Consider the following 21,764-nt stretch of genomic DNA (forward strand, 5'->3'; position numbering starts at 1 on the left):
TTTTTCGGCCAAAAAAAATCCAAGGCTAACCCCTTTGCATTTTTGGCGAAAATTTCGACGACTTTGAAAAGTGCTGCAATTAATTCTTCAGGGTACTATTCCGACGTGATTTTGCGAGAGGAATCGATTAATCGCAGTCCCGATACGCTGCGAGCAACACCTGCAAAGTTACAGCCGAAAAACTGCAGATTTTCATCGTCATTTCTCCGCTGCTGGTCCTAGGCTATTTTTCATGTGTTTTTTGAGTTCCTGGGCGTCGAATTAGTCTAAAAAGCGTCATACGGATCGATTCCCAGACAAAAGATTTTTCGGCCAAAAAAAATCCAAGGCTAACCCCTTTGCATTTTTGGCCAAAATTTCGACGACTTTGAAAAGTGCTGCAATTAATTCTTTAGGGTACTATTCCGACGTGATTTTGCGAGAGGAATCGATTAATCGCAGTCCCGATACGCTGCGAGCAACACCTGCAAAGTTACAGCCGAAAAACTGCAGATTTTCATCGTCATTTCTCCGCTGCTGGTCCTAGGCTATTTTTCATGTGTTTTCTGAGTTCCTGGGCGTCGAATTAGTCTGAAAAGCGTCATACGGATCGATTCCCAGACGAAAGATTTTTCGGCCAAAAAAAATCCAAGGCTAACCCCTTTGCATTTTTGGCGAAAATTTCGACGACTTTGAAAAGTGCTGCAATTAATTCTTTAGGGTACTATTCCGACGTGATTTTGCGAGAGGAATCGATTAATCGCAGTCCCGATACGCTGCGAGCAACACCTGCAAAGTTACAGCCGAAAAACTGCAGATTTTCATCGTCATTTCTCCGCTGCTGGTCCTAGGCTATTTTTCATGTGTTTTCTGAGTTCCTGGGCGTCGAATTAGTCTAAAAAGCGTCATACGGATCGATTCCCAGACAAAAGATTTTTCGGCCAAAAAAAATCCAAGGCTAACCCCTTTGCATTTTTGGCGAAAATTTCGACGACTTTGAAAAGTGCTGCAATTAATTCTTTAGGGTACTATTCCGACGTGATTTTGCGAGAGGAATCGATTAATCGCAGTCCCGATACGCTGCGAGCAACACCTGCAAAGTTACAGCCGAAAAACTGCAGATTTTCATCGTCATTTCTCCGCTGCTGGTCCTAGGCTATTTTTCATGTGTTTTTTGAGTTCCTGGGCGTCGAATTAGTCTAAAAAGCGTCATACGGATCGATTCCCAGACAAAAGATTTTTCGGCCAAAAAAAATCCAAGGCTAACCCCTTTGCATTTTTGGCGAAAATTTCGACGACTTTGAAAAGTGCTGCAATTAATTCTTTAGGGTACTATTCCGACGTGATTTTGCGAGAGGAATCGATTAATCGCAGTCCCGATACGCTGCGAGCAACACCTGCAAAGTTACAGCCGAAAAACTGCAGATTTTCATCGTCATTTCTCCGCTGCTGGTCCTAGGCTATTTTTCATGTGTTTTCTGAGTTCCTGGGCGTCGAATTAGTCTAAAAAGCGTCATACGGATCGATTCCCAGACAAAAGATTTTTCGGCCAAAAAAAATCCAAGGCTAACCCCTTTGCATTTTTGGCGAAAATTTCGACGACTTTGAAAAGTGCTGCAATTAATTCTTTAGGGTACTATTCCGACGTGATTTTGCGAGAGGAATCGATTAATCGCAGTCCCGATACGCTGCGAGCAACACCTGCAAAGTTACAGCCGAAAAACTGCAGATTTTCATCGTCATTTCTCCGCTGCTGGTCCTAGGCTATTTTTCATGTGTTTTCTGAGTTCCTGGGCGTCGAATTAGTCTAAAAAGCGTCATACGGATCGATTCCCAGACAAAAGATTTTACGGCCAAAAAAAATCCAAGGCTAACCCCTTTGCATTTTTGGCGAAAATTTCGACGACTTTGAAAAGTGCTGCAATTAATTCTTCAGGGTACTATTCCGACGTGATTTTGCGAGAGGAATCGATTAATCGCAGTCCCGATACGCTGCGAGCAACACCTGCAAAGTTACAGCCGAAAAACTGCAGATTTTCATCGTCATTTCTCCGCTGCTGGTCCTAGGCTATTTTTCATGTGTTTTCTGAGTTCCTGGGCGTCGAATTAGTCTAAAAAGCGTCATACGGATCGATTCCCAGACAAAAGATTTTTCGGCCAAAAAAAATCCAAGGCTAACCCCTTTGCATTTTTGGCGAAAATTTCGACGACTTTGAAAAGTGCTGCAATTAATTCTTTAGGGTACTATTCCGACGTGATTTTGCGAGAGGAATCGATTAATCGCAGTCCCGATACGCTGCGAGCAACACCTGCAAAGTTACAGCCGAAAAACTGCAGATTTTCATCGTCATTTCTCCGCTGCTGGTCCTAGGCTATTTTTCATGTGTTTTCTGAGTTCCTGGGCGTCGAATTAGTCTAAAAAGCGTCATACGGATCGATTCCCAGACAAAAGATTTTTCGGCCAAAAAAAATCCAAGGCTAACCCCTTTGCATTTTTGGCGAAAATTTCGACGACTTTGAAAAGTGCTGCAATTAATTCTTTAGGGTACTATTCCGACGTGATTTTGCGAGAGGAATCGATTAATCGCAGTCCCGATACGCTGCGAGCAACACCTGCAAAGTTACAGCCGAAAAACTGCAGATTTTCATCGTCATTTCTCCGCTGCTGGTCCTAGGCTATTTTTCATGTGTTTTCTGAGTTCCTGGGCGTCGAATTAGTCTAAAAAGCGTCATACGGATCGATTCCCAGACAAAAGATTTTTCGGCCAAAAAAAATCCAAGGCTAACCCCTTTGCATTTTTGGCGAAAATTTCGACGACTTTGAAAAGTGCTGCAATTAATTCTTTAGGGTACTATTCCGACGTGATTTTGCGAGAGGAATCGATTAATCGCAGTCCCGATACGCTGCGAGCAACACCTGCAAAGTTACAGCCGAAAAACTGCAGATTTTCATCGTCATTTCTCCGCTGCTGGTCCTAGGCTATTTTTCATGTGTTTTCTGAGTTCCTGGGCGTCGAATTAGTCTAAAAAGCGTCATACGGATCGATTCCCAGACAAAAGATTTTTCGGCCAAAAAAAATCCAAGGCTAACCCCTTTGCATTTTTGGCGAAAATTTCGACGACTTTGAAAAGTGCTGCAATTAATTCTTTAGGGTACTATTCCGACGTGATTTTGCGAGAGGAATCGATTAATCGCAGTCCCGATACGCTGCGAGCAACACCTGCAAAGTTACAGCCGAAAAACTGCAGATTTTCATCGTCATTTCTCCGCTGCTGGTCCTAGGCTATTTTTCATGTGTTTTCTGAGTTCCTGGGCGTCGAATTAGTCTAAAAAGCGTCATACGGATCGATTCCCAGACAAAAGATTTTTCGGCCAAAAAAAATCCAAGGCTAACCCCTTTGCATTTTTGGCGAAAATTTCGACGACTTTGAAAAGTGCTGCAATTAATTCTTTAGGGTACTATTCCGACGTGATTTTGCGAGAGGAATCGATTAATCGCAGTCCCGATACGCTGCGAGCAACACCTGCAAAGTTACAGCCGAAAAACTGCAGATTTTCATCGTCATTTCTCCGCTGCTGGTCCTAGGCTATTTTTCATGTGTTTTCTGAGTTCCTGGGCGTCGAATTAGTCTAAAAAGCGTCATACGGATCGATTCCCAGACAAAAGATTTTTCGGCCAAAAAAAATCCAAGGCTAACCCCTTTGCATTTTTGGCCAAAATTTCGACGACTTTGAAAAGTGCTGCAATTAATTCTTCAGGGTACTATTCCGACGTGATTTTGCGAGAGGAATCGATTAATCGCAGTCCCGATACGCTGCGAGCAACACCTGCAAAGTTACAGCCGAAAAACTGCAGATTTTCATCGTCATTTCTCCGCTGCTGGTCCTAGGCTATTTTTCATGTGTTTTCTGAGTTCCTGGGCGTCGAATTAGTCTAAAAAGCGTCATACGGATCGATTCCCAGACAAAAGATTTTTCGGCCAAAAAAAATCCAAGGCTAACCCCTTTGCATTTTTGGCCAAAATTTCGACGACTTTGAAAAGTGCTGCAATTAATTCTTCAGGGTACTATTCCGACGTGATTTTGCGAGAGGAATCGATTAATCGCAGTCCCGATACGCTGCGAGCAACACCTGCAAAGTTACAGCCGAAAAACTGCAGATTTTCATCGTCATTTCTCCGCTGCTGGTCCTAGGCTATTTTTCATGTGTTTTTTGAGTTCCTGGGCGTCGAATTAGTCTAAAAAGCGTCATACGGATCGATTCCCAGACAAAAGATTTTTCGGCCAAAAAAAATCCAAGGCTAACCCCTTTGCATTTTTGGCCAAAATTTCGACGACTTTGAAAAGTGCTGCAATTAATTCTTTAGGGTACTATTCCGACGTGATTTTGCGAGAGGAATCGATTAATCGCAGTCCCGATACGCTGCGAGCAACACCTGCAAAGTTACAGCCGAAAAACTGCAGATTTTCATCGTCATTTCTCCGCTGCTGGTCCTAGGCTATTTTTCATGTGTTTTCTGAGTTCCTGGGCGTCGAATTAGTCTGAAAAGCGTCATACGGATCGATTCCCAGACGAAAGATTTTTCGGCCAAAAAAAATCCAAGGCTAACCCCTTTGCATTTTTGGCGAAAATTTCGACGACTTTGAAAAGTGCTGCAATTAATTCTTTAGGGTACTATTCCGACGTGATTTTGCGAGAGGAATCGATTAATCGCAGTCCCGATACGCTGCGAGCAACACCTGCAAAGTTACAGCCGAAAAACTGCAGATTTTCATCGTCATTTCTCCGCTGCTGGTCCTAGGCTATTTTTCATGTGTTTTCTGAGTTCCTGGGCGTCGAATTAGTCTAAAAAGCGTCATACGGATCGATTCCCAGACAAAAGATTTTTCGGCCAAAAAAAATCCAAGGCTAACCCCTTTGCATTTTTGGCGAAAATTTCGACGACTTTGAAAAGTGCTGCAATTAATTCTTTAGGGTACTATTCCGACGTGATTTTGCGAGAGGAATCGATTAATCGCAGTCCCGATACGCTGCGAGCAACACCTGCAAAGTTACAGCCGAAAAACTGCAGATTTTCATCGTCATTTCTCCGCTGCTGGTCCTAGGCTATTTTTCATGTGTTTTTTGAGTTCCTGGGCGTCGAATTAGTCTAAAAAGCGTCATACGGATCGATTCCCAGACAAAAGATTTTTCGGCCAAAAAAAATCCAAGGCTAACCCCTTTGCATTTTTGGCGAAAATTTCGACGACTTTGAAAAGTGCTGCAATTAATTCTTTAGGGTACTATTCCGACGTGATTTTGCGAGAGGAATCGATTAATCGCAGTCCCGATACGCTGCGAGCAACACCTGCAAAGTTACAGCCGAAAAACTGCAGATTTTCATCGTCATTTCTCCGCTGCTGGTCCTAGGCTATTTTTCATGTGTTTTCTGAGTTCCTGGGCGTCGAATTAGTCTAAAAAGCGTCATACGGATCGATTCCCAGACAAAAGATTTTTCGGCCAAAAAAAATCCAAGGCTAACCCCTTTGCATTTTTGGCGAAAATTTCGACGACTTTGAAAAGTGCTGCAATTAATTCTTTAGGGTACTATTCCGACGTGATTTTGCGAGAGGAATCGATTAATCGCAGTCCCGATACGCTGCGAGCAACACCTGCAAAGTTACAGCCGAAAAACTGCAGATTTTCATCGTCATTTCTCCGCTGCTGGTCCTAGGCTATTTTTCATGTGTTTTCTGAGTTCCTGGGCGTCGAATTAGTCTAAAAAGCGTCATACGGATCGATTCCCAGACAAAAGATTTTTCGGCCAAAAAAAATCCAAGGCTAACCCCTTTGCATTTTTGGCGAAAATTTCGACGACTTTGAAAAGTGCTGCAATTAATTCTTTAGGGTACTATTCCGACGTGATTTTGCGAGAGGAATCGATTAATCGCAGTCCCGATACGCTGCGAGCAACACCTGCAAAGTTACAGCCGAAAAACTGCAGATTTTCATCGTCATTTCTCCGCTGCTGGTCCTAGGCTATTTTTCATGTGTTTTCTGAGTTCCTGGGCGTCGAATTAGTCTAAAAAGCGTCATACGGATCGATTCCCAGACAAAAGATTTTTCGGCCAAAAAAAATCCAAGGCTAACCCCTTTGCATTTTTGGCCAAAATTTCGACGACTTTGAAAAGTGCTGCAATTAATTCTTTAGGGTACTATTCCGACGTGATTTTGCGAGAGGAATCGATTAATCGCAGTCCCGATACGCTGCGAGCAACACCTGCAAAGTTACAGCCGAAAAACTGCAGATTTTCATCGTCATTTCTCCGCTGCTGGTCCTAGGCTATTTTTCATGTGTTTTCTGAGTTCCTGGGCGTCGAATTAGTCTAAAAAGCGTCATACGGATCGATTCCCAGACGAAAGATTTTTCGGCCAAAAGAAATCCAAGGCTAACCCCTTTGCATTTTTGGCGAAAATTTCGACGACTTTGAAAAGTGCTGCAATTAATTCTTCAGGGTACTATTCCGACGTGATTTTGCGAGAGGAATCGATTAATCGCAGTCCCGATACGCTGCGAGCAACACCTGCAAAGTTACAGCCGGAAAACTGCAGATTTTCATCGTCATTTCTCCGCTGCTGGTCCTAGGCTATTTTTCATGTGTTTTCTGAGTTCCTGGGCGTCGAATTAGTCTAAAAAGCGTCATACGGATCGATTCCCAGACAAAAGATTTTTCGGCCAAAAAAAATCCAAGGCTAACCCCTTTGCATTTTTGGCGAAAATTTCGACGACTTTGAAAAGTGCTGCAATTAATTCTTTAGGGTACTATTCCGACGTGATTTTGCGAGAGGAATCGATTGATCGCAGTCCCGATACGCTGCGAGCAACACCTGCAAAGTTACAGCCGAAAAACTGCAGATTTTCATCGTCATTTCTCCGCCGCTGGTCCTAGGCTATTTTTCATGTGTTTTCTGAGTTCCTGGGCGTCGAATTAGTCTAAAAAGCGTCATACGGATCGATTCCCAGACAAAAGATTTTTCGGCCAAAAAAAATCCAAGGCTAACCCCTTTGCATTTTTGGCGAAAATTTCGACGACTTTGAAAAGTGCTGCAATTGATTCTTTAGGGTACTATTCCGACGTGATTTTGCGAGAGGAATCGATTGATCGCAGTCCCGATACGCTGCGAGCAACACCTGCAAAGTTGGAGCCGAAAAACTGCAGATTTTCATCGTCATTTCTCCGCTGCTGGTCCTAGGCTATTTTTCATGTGTTTTCTGAGTTCCTGGGCGTCGAATTAGTCTAAAAAGCGTCATACGGATCGATTCCCAGACAAAAGATTTTTCGGCCAAAAAAAATCCAAGGCTAACCCCTTTGCATTTTTGGCGAAAATTTCGACGACTTTGAAAAGTGCTGCAATTAATTCTTTAGGGTACTATTCCGACGTGATTTTGCGAGAGGAATCGATTAATCGCAGTCCCGATACGCTGCGAGCAACACCTGCAAAGTTACAGCCGAAAAACTGCAGATTTTCATCGTCATTTCTCCGCTGCTGGTCCTAGGCTATTTTTCATGTGTTTTCTGAGTTCCTGGGCGTCGAATTAGTCTAAAAAGCGTCATACGGATCGATTCCCAGACAAAAGATTTTTCGGCCAAAAAAAATCCAAGGCTAACCCCTTTGCATTTTTGGCGAAAATTTCGACGACTTTGAAAAGTGCTGCAATTAATTCTTTAGGGTACTATTCCGACGTGATTTTGCGAGAGGAATCGATTAATCGCAGTCCCGATACGCTGCGAGCAACACCTGCAAAGTTACAGCCGAAAAACTGCAGATTTTCATCGTCATTTCTCCGCTGCTGGTCCTAGGCTATTTTTCATGTGTTTTCTGAGTTCCTGGGCGTCGAATTAGTCTAAAAAGCGTCATACGGATCGATTCCCAGACAAAAGATTTTTCGGCCAAAAAAAATCCAAGGCTAACCCCTTTGCATTTTTGGCGAAAATTTCGACGACTTTGAAAAGTGCTGCAATTAATTCTTTAGGGTACTATTCCGACGTGATTTTGCGAGAGGAATCGATTAATCGCAGTCCCGATACGCTGCGAGCAACACCTGCAAAGTTACAGCCGAAAAACTGCAGATTTTCATCGTCATTTCTCCGCTGCTGGTCCTAGGCTATTTTTCATGTGTTTTCTGAGTTCCTGGGCGTCGAATTAGTCTAAAAAGCGTCATACGGATCGATTCCCAGACAAAAGATTTTTCGGCCAAAAAAAATCCAAGGCTAACCCCTTTGCATTTTTGGCGAAAATTTCGACGACTTTGAAAAGTGCTGCAATTAATTCTTTGGGGTACTATTCCGACGTGATTTTGCGAGAGGAATCGATTAATCGCAGTCCCGATACGCTGCGAGCAACACCTGCAAAGTTACAGCCGAAAAACTGCAGATTTTCATCGTCATTTCTCCGCTGCTGGTCCTAGGCTATTTTTCATGTGTTTTCTGAGTTCCTGGGCGTCGAATTAGTCTAAAAAGCGTCATACGGATCGATTCCCAGACAAAAGATTTTTCGGCCAAAAAAAATCCAAGGCTAACCCCTTTGCATTTTTGGCGAAAATTTCGACGACTTTGAAAAGTGCTGCAATTAATTCTTTAGGGTACTATTCCGACGTGATTTTGCGAGAGGAATCGATTAATCGCAGTCCCGATACGCTGCGAGCAACACCTGCAAAGTTACAGCCGAAAAACTGCAGATTTTCATCGTCATTTCTCCGCTGCTGGTCCTAGGCTATTTTTCATGTGTTTTCTGAGTTCCTGGGCGTCGAATTAGTCTAAAAAGCGTCATACGGATCGATTCCCAGACAAAAGATTTTTCGGCCAAAAAAAATCCAAGGCTAACCCCTTTGCATTTTTGGCGAAAATTTCGACGACTTTGAAAAGTGCTGCAATTAATTCTTTAGGGTACTATTCCGACGTGATTTTGCGAGAGGAATCGATTAATCGCAGTCCCGATACGCTGCGAGCAACACCTGCAAAGTTACAGCCGAAAAACTGCAGATTTTCATCGTCATTTCTCCGCTGCTGGTCCTAGGCTATTTTTCATGTGTTTTCTGAGTTCCTGGGCGTCGAATTAGTCTAAAAAGCGTCATACGGATCGATTCCCAGACAAAAGATTTTTCGGCCAAAAAAAATCCAAGGCTAACCCCTTTGCATTTTTGGCGAAAATTTCGACGACTTTGAAAAGTGCTGCAATTAATTCTTTAGGGTACTATTCCGACGTGATTTTGCGAGAGGAATCGATTAATCGCAGTCCCGATACGCTGCGAGCAACACCTGCAAAGTTACAGCCGAAAAACTGCAGATTTTCATCGTCATTTCTCCGCTGCTGGTCCTAGGCTATTTTTCATGTGTTTTCTGAGTTCCTGGGCGTCGAATTAGTCTAAAAAGCGTCATACGGATCGATTCCCAGACAAAAGATTTTTCGGCCAAAAAAAATCCAAGGCTAACCCCTTTGCATTTTTGGCGAAAATTTCGACGACTTTGAAAAGTGCTGCAATTAATTCTTTAGGGTACTATTCCGACGTGATTTTGCGAGAGGAATCGATTAATCGCAGTCCCGATACGCTGCGAGCAACACCTGCAAAGTTACAGCCAAAAAACTGCAGATTTTCATCGTCATTTCTCCGCTGCTGGTCCTAGGCTATTTTTCATGTGTTTTCTGAGTTCCTGGGCGTCGAATTAGTCTAAAAAGCGTCATACGGATCGATTCCCAGACAAAAGATTTTTCGGCCAAAAAAAATCCAAGGCTAACCCCTTTGCATTTTTGGCGAAAATTTCGACGACTTTGAAAAGTGCTGCAATTAATTCTTTAGGGTACTATTCCGACGTGATTTTGCGAGAGGAATCGATTAATCGCAGTCCCGATACGCTGCGAGCAACACCTGCAAAGTTACAGCCGAAAAACTGCAGATTTTCATCGTCATTTCTCCGCTGCTGGTCCTAGGCTATTTTTCATGTGTTTTCTGAGTTCCTGGGCGTCGAATTAGTCTAAAAAGCGTCATACGGATCGATTCCCAGACAAAAGATTTTTCGGCCAAAAAAAATCCAAGGCTAACCCCTTTGCATTTTTGGCGAAAATTTCGACGACTTTGAAAAGTGCTGCAATTAATTCTTCAGGGTACTATTCCGACGTGATTTTGCGAGAGGAATCGATTAATCGCAGTCCCGATACGCTGCGAGCAACACCTGCAAAGTTACAGCCGAAAAACTGCAGATTTTCATCGTCATTTCTCCGCTGCTGGTCCTAGGCTATTTTTCATGTGTTTTCTGAGTTCCTGGGCGTCGAATTAGTCTAAAAAGCGTCATACGGATCGATTCCCAGACAAAAGATTTTTCGGCCAAATAAAATCCAAGGCTAACCCCTTTGCATTTTTGGCGAAAATTTCGACGACTTTGAAAAGTGCTGCAATTAATTCTTTAGGGTACTATTCCGACGTGATTTTGCGAGAGGAATCGATTAATCGCAGTCCCGATACGCTGCGAGCAACACCTGCAAAGTTACAGCCGAAAAACTGCAGATTTTCATCGTCATTTCTCCGCTGCTGGTCCTAGGCTATTTTTCATGTGTTTTCTGAGTTCCTGGGCGTCGAATTAGTCTAAAAAGCGTCATACGGATCGATTCCCAGACAAAAGATTTTTCGGCCAAAAAAAATCCAAGGCTAACCCCTTTGCATTTTTGGCGAAAATTTCGACGACTTTGAAAAGTGCTGCAATTAATTCTTTAGGGTACTATTCCGACGTGATTTTGCGAGAGGAATCGATTAATCGCAGTCCCGATACGCTGCGAGCAACACCTGCAAAGTTACAGCCGAAAAACTGCAGATTTTCATCGTCATTTCTCCGCTGCTGGTCCTAGGCTATTTTTCATGTGTTTTCTGAGTTCCTGGGCGTCGAATTAGTCTAAAAAGCGTCATACGGATCGATTCCCAGACAAAAGATTTTTCGGCCAAAAAAAATCCAAGGCTAACCCCTTTGCATTTTTGGCCAAAATTTCGACGACTTTGAAAAGTGCTGCAATTAATTCTTCAGGGTACTATTCCGACGTGATTTTGCGAGAGGAATCGATTAATCGCAGTCCCGATACGCTGCGAGCAACACCTGCAAAGTTACAGCCGAAAAACTGCAGATTTTCATCGTCATTTCTCCGCTGCTGGTCCTAGGCTATTTTTCATGTGTTTTCTGAGTTCCTGGGCGTCGAATTAGTCTAAAAAGCGTCATACGGATCGATTCCCAGACAAAAGATTTTTCGGCCAAAAAAAATCCAAGGCTAACCCCTTTGCATTTTTGGCGAAAATTTCGACGACTTTGAAAAGTGCTGCAATTAATTCTTTAGGGTACTATTCCGACGTGATTTTGCGAGAGGAATCGATTAATCGCAGTCCCGATACGCTGCGAGCAACACCTGCAAAGTTACAGCCGAAAAACTGCAGATTTTCATCGTCATTTCTCCGCTGCTGGTCCTAGGCTATTTTTCATGTGTTTTCTGAGTTCCTGGGCGTCGAATTAGTCTAAAAAGCGTCATACGGATCGATTCCCAGACAAAAGATTTTTCGGCCAAAAAAAATCCAAGGCTAACCCCTTTGCATTTTTGGCGAAAATTTCGACGACTTTGAAAAGTGCTGCAATTAATTCTTTAGGGTACTATTCCGACGTGATTTTGCGAGAGGAATCGATTAATCGCAGTCCCGATACGCTGCGAGCAACACCTGCAAAGTTACAGCCGAAAAACTGCAGATTTTCATCGTCATTTCTCCGCTGCTGGTCCTAGGCTATTTTTCATGTGTTTTCTGAGTTCCTGGGCGTCGAATTAGTCTAAAAAGCGTCATACGGATCGATTCCCAGACAAAAGATTTTTCGGCCAAAAAAAATCCAAGGCTAACCCCTTTGCATTTTTGGCGAAAATTTCGACGACTTTGAAAAGTGCTGCAATTAATTCTTTAGGGTACTATTCCGACGTGATTTTGCGAGAGGAATCGATTAATCGCAGTCCCGATACGCTGCGAGCAACACCTGCAAAGTTACAGCCGAAAAACTGCAGATTTTCATCGTCATTTCTCCGCTGCTGGTCCTAGGCTATTTTTCATGTGTTTTCTGAGTTCCTGGGCGTCGAATTAGTCTAAAAAGCGTCATACGGATCGATTCCCAGACAAAAGATTTTTCGGCCAAAAAAAATCCAAGGCTAACCCCTTTGCATTTTTGGCGAAAATTTCGACGACTTTGAAAAGTGCTGCAATTAATTCTTTAGGGTACTATTCCGACGTGATTTTGCGAGAGGAATCGATTAATCGCAGTCCCGATACGCTGCGAGCAACACCTGCAAAGTTACAGCCGAAAAACTGCAGATTTTCATCGTCATTTCTCCGCTGCTGGTCCTAGGCTATTTTTCATGTGTTTTCTGAGTTCCTGGGCGTCGAATTAGTCTAAAAAGCGTCATACGGATCGATTCCCAGACAAAAGATTTTTCGGCCAAAAAAAATCCAAGGCTAACCCCTTTGCATTTTTGGCGAAAATTTCGACGACTTTGAAAAGTGCTGCAATTAATTCTTTAGGGTACTATTCCGACGTGATTTTGCGAGAGGAATCGATTAATCGCAGTCCCGATACGCTGCGAGCAACACCTGCAAAGTTACAGCCGAAAAACTGCAGATTTTCATCGTCATTTCTCCGCTGCTGGTCCTAGGCTATTTTTCATGTGTTTTCTGAGTTCCTGGGCGTCGAATTAGTCTAAAAAGCGTCATACGGATCGATTCCCAGACAAAAGATTTTTCGGCCAAAAAAAATCCAAGGCTAACCCCTTTGCATTTTTGGCGAAAATTTCGACGACTTTGAAAAGTGCTGCAATTAATTCTTTAGGGTACTATTCCGACGTGATTTTGCGAGAGGAATCGATTAATCGCAGTCCCGATACGCTGCGAGCAACACCTGCAAAGTTACAGCCAAAAAACTGCAGATTTTCATCGTCATTTCTCCGCTGCTGGTCCTAGGCTATTTTTCATGTGTTTTCTGAGTTCCTGGGCGTCGAATTAGTCTAAAAAGCGTCATACGGATCGATTCCCAGACAAAAGATTTTTCGGCCAAAAAAAATCCAAGGCTAACCCCTTTGCATTTTTGGCGAAAATTTCGACGACTTTGAAAAGTGCTGCAATTAATTCTTTAGGGTACTATTCCGACGTGATTTTGCGAGAGGAATCGATTAATCGCAGTCCCGATACGCTGCGAGCAACACCTGCAAAGTTACAGCCGAAAAACTGCAGATTTTCATCGTCATTTCTCCGCTGCTGGTCCTAGGCTATTTTTCATGTGTTTTCTGAGTTCCTGGGCGTCGAATTAGTCTAAAAAGCGTCATACGGATCGATTCCCAGACAAAAGATTTTTCGGCCAAAAAAAATCCAAGGCTAACCCCTTTGCATTTTTGGCGAAAATTTCGACGACTTTGAAAAGTGCTGCAATTAATTCTTCAGGGTACTATTCCGACGTGATTTTGCGAGAGGAATCGATTAATCGCAGTCCCGATACGCTGCGAGCAACACCTGCAAAGTTACAGCCGAAAAACTGCAGATTTTCATCGTCATTTCTCCGCTGCTGGTCCTAGGCTATTTTTCATGTGTTTTCTGAGTTCCTGGGCGTCGAATTAGTCTAAAAAGCGTCATACGGATCGATTCCCAGACAAAAGATTTTTCGGCCAAATAAAATCCAAGGCTAACCCCTTTGCATTTTTGGCGAAAATTTCGACGACTTTGAAAAGTGCTGCAATTAATTCTTTAGGGTACTATTCCGACGTGATTTTGCGAGAGGAATCGATTAATCGCAGTCCCGATACGCTGCGAGCAACACCTGCAAAGTTACAGCCGAAAAACTGCAGATTTTCATCGTCATTTCTCCGCTGCTGGTCCTAGGCTATTTTTCATGTGTTTTCTGAGTTCCTGGGCGTCGAATTAGTCTAAAAAGCGTCATACGGATCGATTCCCAGACAAAAGATTTTTCGGCCAAAAAAAATCCAAGGCTAACCCCTTTGCATTTTTGGCCAAAATTTCGACGACTTTGAAAAGTGCTGCAATTAATTCTTTAGGGTACTATTCCGACGTGATTTTGCGAGAGGAATCGATTAATCGCAGTCCCGATACGCTGCGAGCAACACCTGCAAAGTTACAGCCGAAAAACTGCAGATTTTCATCGTCATTTCTCCGCTGCTGGTCCTAGGCTATTTTTCATGTGTTTTCTGAGTTCCTGGGCGTCGAATTAGTCTAAAAAGCGTCATACGGATCGATTCCCAGACAAAAGATTTTTCGGCCAAAAAAAATCCAAGGCTAACCCCTTTGCATTTTTGGCCAAAATTTCGACGACTTTGAAAAGTGCTGCAATTAATTCTTCAGGGTACTATTCCGACGTGATTTTGCGAGAGGAATCGATTAATCGCAGTCCCGATACGCTGCGAGCAACACCTGCAAAGTTACAGCCGAAAAACTGCAGATTTTCATCGTCATTTCTCCGCTGCTGGTCCTAGGCTATTTTTCATGTGTTTTCTGAGTTCCTGGGCGTCGAATTAGTCTAAAAAGCGTCATACGGATCGATTCCCAGACAAAAGATTTTTCGGCCAAAAAAAATCCAAGGCTAACCCCTTTGCATTTTTGGCGAAAATTTCGACGACTTTGAAAAGTGCTGCAATTAATTCTTTAGGGTACTATTCCGACGTGATTTTGCGAGAGGAATCGATTAATCGCAGTCCCGATACGCTGCGAGCAACACCTGCAAAGTTACAGCCGAAAAACTGCAGATTTTCATCGTCATTTCTCCGCTGCTGGTCCTAGGCTATTTTTCATGTGTTTTCTGAGTTCCTGGGCGTCGAATTAGTCTAAAAAGCGTCATACGGATCGATTCCCAGACAAAAGATTTTTCGGCCAAAAAAAATCCAAGGCTAACCCCTTTGCATTTTTGGCGAAAATTTCGACGACTTTGAAAAGTGCTGCAATTAATTCTTTAGGGTACTATTCCGACGTGATTTTGCGAGAGGAATCGATTAATCGCAGTCCCGATACGCTGCGAGCAACACCTGCAAAGTTACAGCCGAAAAACTGCAGATTTTCATCGTCATTTCTCCGCTGCTGGTCCTAGGCTATTTTTCATGTGTTTTCTGAGTTCCTGGGCGTCGAATTAGTCTAAAAAGCGTCATACGGATCGATTCCCAGACAAAAGATTTTTCGGCCAAAAAAAATCCAAGGCTAACCCCTTTGCATTTTTGGCGAAAATTTCGACGACTTTGAAAAGTGCTGCAATTAATTCTTTAGGGTACTATTCCGACGTGATTTTGCGAGAGGAATCGATTAATCGCAGTCCCGATACGCTGCGAGCAACACCTGCAAAGTTACAGCCGAAAAACTGCAGATTTTCATCGTCATTTCTCCGCTGCTGGTCCTAGGCTATTTTTCATGTGTTTTCTGAGTTCCTGGGCGTCGAATTAGTCTAAAAAGCGTCATACGGATCGATTCCCAGACAAAAGATTTTTCGGCCAAAAAAAATCCAAGGCTAACCCCTTTGCATTTTTGGCGAAAATTTCGACGACTTTGAAAAGTGCTGCAATTAATTCTTTAGGGTACTATTCCGACGTGATTTTGCGAGAGGAATCGATTAATCGCAGTCCCGATACGCTGCGAGCAACACCTGCAAAGTTACAGCCGAAAAACTGCAGATTTTCATCGTCATTTCTCCGCTGCTGGTCCTAGGCTATTTTTCATGTGTTTTCTGAGTTCCTGGGCGTCGAATTAGTCTAAAAAGCGTCATACGGATCGATTCCCAGACAAAAGATTTTTCGGCCAAAAAAAATCCAAGGCTAACCCCTTTGCATTTTTGGCGAAAATTTCGACGACTTTGAAAAGTGCTGCAATTAATTCTTCAGGGTACTATTCCGACGTGATTTTGCGAGAGGAATCGATTAATCGCAGTCCCGATACGCTGCGAGCAACACCTGCAAAGTTACAGCCGAAAAACTGCAGATTTTCATCGTCATTTCTCCGCTGCTGGTCCTAGGCTATTTTTCATGTGTTTTCTGAGTTCCTGGGCGTCGAATTAGTCTAAAAAGCGTCATACGGATCGATTCCCAGACAAAAGATTTTTCGGCCAAAAAAAATCCAAGGCTAACCCCTTTGCATTTTTGGCGAAAATTTCGACGACTTTGAAAAGTGCTGCAATTAATTCTTTAGGGTACTATTCCGACGTGATTTTGCGAGAGGAATCGATTAATCGCAGTCCCGATACGCTGCGAGCAACACCTGCAAAGTTACAGCCGAAAAACTGCAGATTTTCATCGTCATTTCTCCGCTGCTGGTCCTAGGCTATTTTTCATGTGTTTTCTGAGTTCCTGGGCGTCGAATTAGTCTAAAAAGCGTCATACGGATCGATTCCCAGACAAAAGATTTTTCGGCCAAAAAAAATCCAAGGCTAACCCCTTTGCATTTTTGGCGAAAATTTCGACGACTTTGAAAAGTGCTGCAATTAATTCTTTAGGGTACTATTCCGACGTGATTTTGCGAGAGGAATCGATTAATCGCAGTCCCGATACGCTGCGAGCAACACCTGCAAAGTTACAGCCGAAAAACTGCAGATTTTCATCGTCATTTCTCCGCTGCTGGTCCTAGGCTATTTTTCATGTGTTTTCTGAGTTCCTGGGCGTCGAATTAGTCTAAAAAGCGTCATACGGATCGATTCCCAGACAAAAGATTTTTCGGCCAAAAAAAATCCAAGGCTAACCCCTTTGCATTTTTGGCGAAAATTTCGACGACTTTGAAAAGTGCTGCAATTAATTCTTTAGGGTACTATTCCGACGTGATTTTGCGAGAGGAATCGATTAATCGCAGTCCCGATACGCTGCGAGCAACACCTGCAAAGTTACAGCCGAAAAACTGCAGATTTTCATCGTCATTTCTCCGCTGCTGGTCCTAGGCTATTTTTCATGTGTTTTCTGAGTTCCTGGGCGTCGAATTAGTCTAAAAAGCGTCATACGGATCGATTCCCAGACAAAAGATTTTTCGGCCAAAAAAAATCCAAGGCTAACCCCTTTGCATTTTTGGCGAAAATTTCGACGACTTTGAAAAGTGCTGCAATTAATTCTTTAGGGTACTATTCCGACGTGATTTTGCGAGAGGAATCGATTAATCGCAGTCCCGATACGCTGCGAGCAACACCTGCAAAGTTACAGCCGAAAAACTGCAGATTTTCATCGTCATTTCTCCGCTGCTGGTCCTAGGCTATTTTTCATGTGTTTTCTGAGTTCCTGGGCGTCGAATTAGTCTAAAAAGCGTCATACGGATCGATTCCCAGACAAAAGATTTTTCGGCCAAAAAAAATCCAAGGCTAACCCCTTTGCATTTTTGGCGAAAATTTCGACGACTTTGAAAAGTGCTGCAATTAATTCTTTAGGGTACTATTCCGACGTGATTTTGCGAGAGGAATCGATTAATCGCAGTCCCGATACGCTGCGAGCAACACCTGCAAAGTTACAGCCGAAAAACTGCAGATTTTCATCGTCATTTCTCCGCTGCTGGTCCTAGGCTATTTTTCATGTGTTTTCTGAGTTCCTGGGCGTCGAATTAGTCTAAAAAGCGTCATACGGATCGATTCCCAGACAAAAGATTTTTCGGCCAAAAAAAATCCAAGGCTAACCCCTTTGCATTTTTGGCCAAAATTTCGACGACTTTGAAAAGTGCTGCAATTAATTCTTCAGGGTACTATTCCGACGTGATTTTGCGAGAGGAATCGATTAATCGCAGTCCCGATACGCTGCGAGCAACACCTGCAAAGTTACAGCCGAAAAACTGCAGATTTTCATCGTCATTTCTCCGCTGCTGGTCCTAGGCTATTTTTCATGTGTTTTCTGAGTTCCTGGGCGTCGAATTAGTCTAAAAAGCGTCATACGGATCGATTCCCAGACAAAAGATTTTTCGGCCAAAAAAAATCCAAGGCTAACCCCTTTGCATTTTTGGCCAAAATTTCGACGACTTTGAAAAGTGCTGCAATTAATTCTTCAGGGTACTATTCCGACGTGATTTTGCGAGAGGAATCGATTAATCGCAGTCCCGATACGCTGCGAGCAACACCTGCAAAGTTACAGCCGAAAAACTGCAGATTTTCATCGTCATTTCTCCGCTGCTGGTCCTAGGCTATTTTTCATGTGTTTTTTGAGTTCCTGGGCGTCGAATTAGTCTAAAAAGCGTCATACGGATCGATTCCCAGACAAAAGATTTTTCGGCCAAAAAAAATCCAAGGCTAACCCCTTTGCATTTTTGGCCAAAATTTCGACGACTTTGAAAAGTGCTGCAATTAATTCTTTAGGGTACTATTCCGACGTGATTTTGCGAGAGGAATCGATTAATCGCAGTCCCGATACGCTGCGAGCAACACCTGCAAAGTTACAGCCGAAAAACTGCAGATTTTCATCGTCATTTCTCCGCTGCTGGTCCTAGGCTATTTTTCATGTGTTTTCTGAGTTCCTGGGCGTCGAATTAGTCTGAAAAGCGTCATACGGATCGATTCCCAGACGAAAGATTTTTCGGCCAAAAAAAATCCAAGGCTAACCCCTTTGCATTTTTGGCGAAAATTTCGACGACTTTGAAAAGTGCTGCAATTAATTCTTTAGGGTACTATTCCGACGTGATTTTGCGAGAGGAATCGATTAATCGCAGTCCCGATACGCTGCGAGCAACACCTGCAAAGTTACAGCCGAAAAACTGCAGATTTTCATCGTCATTTCTCCGCTGCTGGTCCTAGGCTATTTTTCATGTGTTTTCTGAGTTCCTGGGCGTCGAATTAGTCTAAAAAGCGTCATACGGATCGATTCCCAGACAAAAGATTTTTCGGCCAAAAAAAATCCAAGGCTAACCCCTTTGCATTTTTGGCGAAAATTTCGACGACTTTGAAAAGTGCTGCAATTAATTCTTTAGGGTACTATTCCGACGTGATTTTGCGAGAGGAATCGATTAATCGCAGTCCCGATACGCTGCGAGCAACACCTGCAAAGTTACAGCCGAAAAACTGCAGATTTTCATCGTCATTTCTCCGCTGCTGGTCCTAGGCTATTTTTCATGTGTTTTTTGAGTTCCTGGGCGTCGAATTAGTCTAAAAAGCGTCATACGGATCGATTCCCAGACAAAAGATTTTTCGGCCAAAAAAAATCCAAGGCTAACCCCTTTGCATTTTTGGCGAAAATTTCGACGACTTTGAAAAGTGCTGCAATTAATTCTTTAGGGTACTATTCCGACGTGATTTTGCGAGAGGAATCGATTAATCGCAGTCCCGATACGCTGCGAGCAACACCTGCAAAGTTACAGCCGAAAAACTGCAGATTTTCATCGTCATTTCTCCGCTGCTGGTCCTAGGCTATTTTTCATGTGTTTTCTGAGTTCCTGGGCGTCGAATTAGTCTAAAAAGCGTCATACGGATCGATTCCCAGACAAAAGATTTTTCGGCCAAAAAAAATCCAAGGCTAACCCCTTTGCATTTTTGGCGAAAATTTCGACGACTTTGAAAAGTGCTGCAATTAATTCTTTAGGGTACTATTCCGACGTGATTTTGCGAGAGGAATCGATTAATCGCAGTCCCGATACGCTGCGAGCAACACCTGCAAAGTTACAGCCGAAAAACTGCAGATTTTCATCGTCATTTCTCCGCTGCTGGTCCTAGGCTATTTTTCATGTGTTTTCTGAGTTCCTGGGCGTCGAATTAGTCTAAAAAGCGTCATACGGATCGATTCCCAGACAAAAGATTTTTCGGCCAAAAAAAATCCAAGGCTAACCCCTTTGCATTTTTGGCCAAAATTTCGACGACTTTGAAAAGTGCTGCAATTAATTCTTTAGGGTACTATTCCGACGTGATTTTGCGAGAGGAATCGATTAATCGCAGTCCCGATACGCTGCGAGCAACACCTGCAAAGTTACAGCCGAAAAACTGCAGATTTTCATCGTCATTTCTCCGCTGCTGGTCCTAGGCTATTTTTCATGTGTTTTCTGAGTTCCTGGGCGTCGAATTAGTCTAAAAAGCGTCATACGGATCGATTCCCAGACGAAAGATTTTTCGGCCAAAAGAAATCCAAGGCTAACCCCTTTGCATTTTTGGCGAAAATTTCGACGACTTTGAAAAGTGCTGCAATTAATTCTTCAGGGTACTATTCCGACGTGATTTTGCGAGAGGAATCGATTAATCGCAGTCCCGATACGCTGCGAGCAACACCTGCAAAGTTACAGCCGGAAAACTGCAGATTTTCATCGTCATTTCTCCGCTGCTGGTCCTAGGCTATTTTTCATGTGTTTTCTGAGTTCCTGGGCGTCGAATTAGTCTAAAAAGCGTCATACGGATCGATTCCCAGACAAAAGATTTTTCGGCCAAAAAAAATCCAAGGCTAACCCCTTTGCATTTTTGGCGAAAATTTCGACGACTTTGAAAAGTGCTGCAATTAATTCTTTAGGGTACTATTCCGACGTGATTTTGCGAGAGGAATCGATTGATCGCAGTCCCGATACGCTGCGAGCAACACCTGCAAAGTTACAGCCGAAAAACTGCAGATTTTCATCGTCATTTCTCCGCTGCTGGTCCTAGGCTATTTTTCATGTGTTTTCTGAGTTCCTGGGCGTCGAATTAGTCTAAAAAGCGTCATACGGATCGATTCCCAGACAAAAGATTTTTCGGCCAAAAAAAATCCAAGGCTAACCCCTTTGCATTTTTGGCGAAAATTTCGACGACTTTGAAAAGTGCTGCAATTGATTCTTTAGGGTACTATTCCGACGTGATTTTGCGAGAGGAATCGATTGATCGCAGTCCCGATACGCTGCGAGCAACACCTGCAAAGTTACAGCCGAAAAACTGCAGATTTTCATCGTCATTTCTCCGCTGCTGGTCCTAGGCTATTTTTCATGTGTTTTCTGAGTTCCTGGGCGTCGAATTAGTCTAAAAAGCGTCATACGGATCGATTCCCAGACAAAAGATTTTTCGGCCAAAAAAAATCCAAGGCTAACCCCTTTGCATTTTTGGCGAAAATTTCGACGACTTTGAAAAGTGCTGCAATTAATTCTTTAGGGTACTATTCCGACGTGATTTTGCGAGAGGAATCGATTAATCGCAGTCCCGATACGCTGCGAGCAACACCTGCAAAGTTACAGCCGAAAAACTGCAGATTTTCATCGTCATTTCTCTGCTGCTGGTCCCAGGCCATTTTTCATGTGTTTTTTGGGTTCCTGGGCGTCGAATTAGTTTCAAAAGCGTCATACGGATCGATTCCCAGACAAAAGATTTTTCGGCCAAAAAAAATCCAAGGCCTTTGCATTTTTGTCGAAAATTTCGATGACTTTGGAAAGTGCTGCAATTGATTTTTTAGGTTACTATTCCGACGTGATTTTGCGAGAGAAATTGATCGAGCGCAGTCCCAATACGCCGCGAGCAACGGATCAAAAGTTACAGCCAAAAAACGCCAGATTCTTATCGACATTTTTCCGCAGTTGGTCCTACGCTTTTTTTATGTGCTTTTTAAGTTCCTGGGGTTCTAATGGGGGAATGACAAGTCAAGTTTCACCAAGTTTCTGCTGTTTATTCAATGTCACTCAATTGTTGTACAAAAGTTTAATTGTCAGAGTGCAGTAAACAGTTACCACATATCATAAACGCAAGGACACTAAGCAAAGCATATGTTTGATCGAACATTACTTAAGAATTTTAATCATCATAACAGGAAAAAGGAGTGCGATCGTCCCTTATCTTACACAGAATAAAAAAAATA

This window comes from Diprion similis, chromosome 11, assembly GCF_021155765.1.
Source record: "Diprion similis isolate iyDipSimi1 chromosome 11, iyDipSimi1.1, whole genome shotgun sequence".
NCBI lineage: Eukaryota > Metazoa > Arthropoda > Insecta > Hymenoptera > Diprionidae > Diprion > Diprion similis.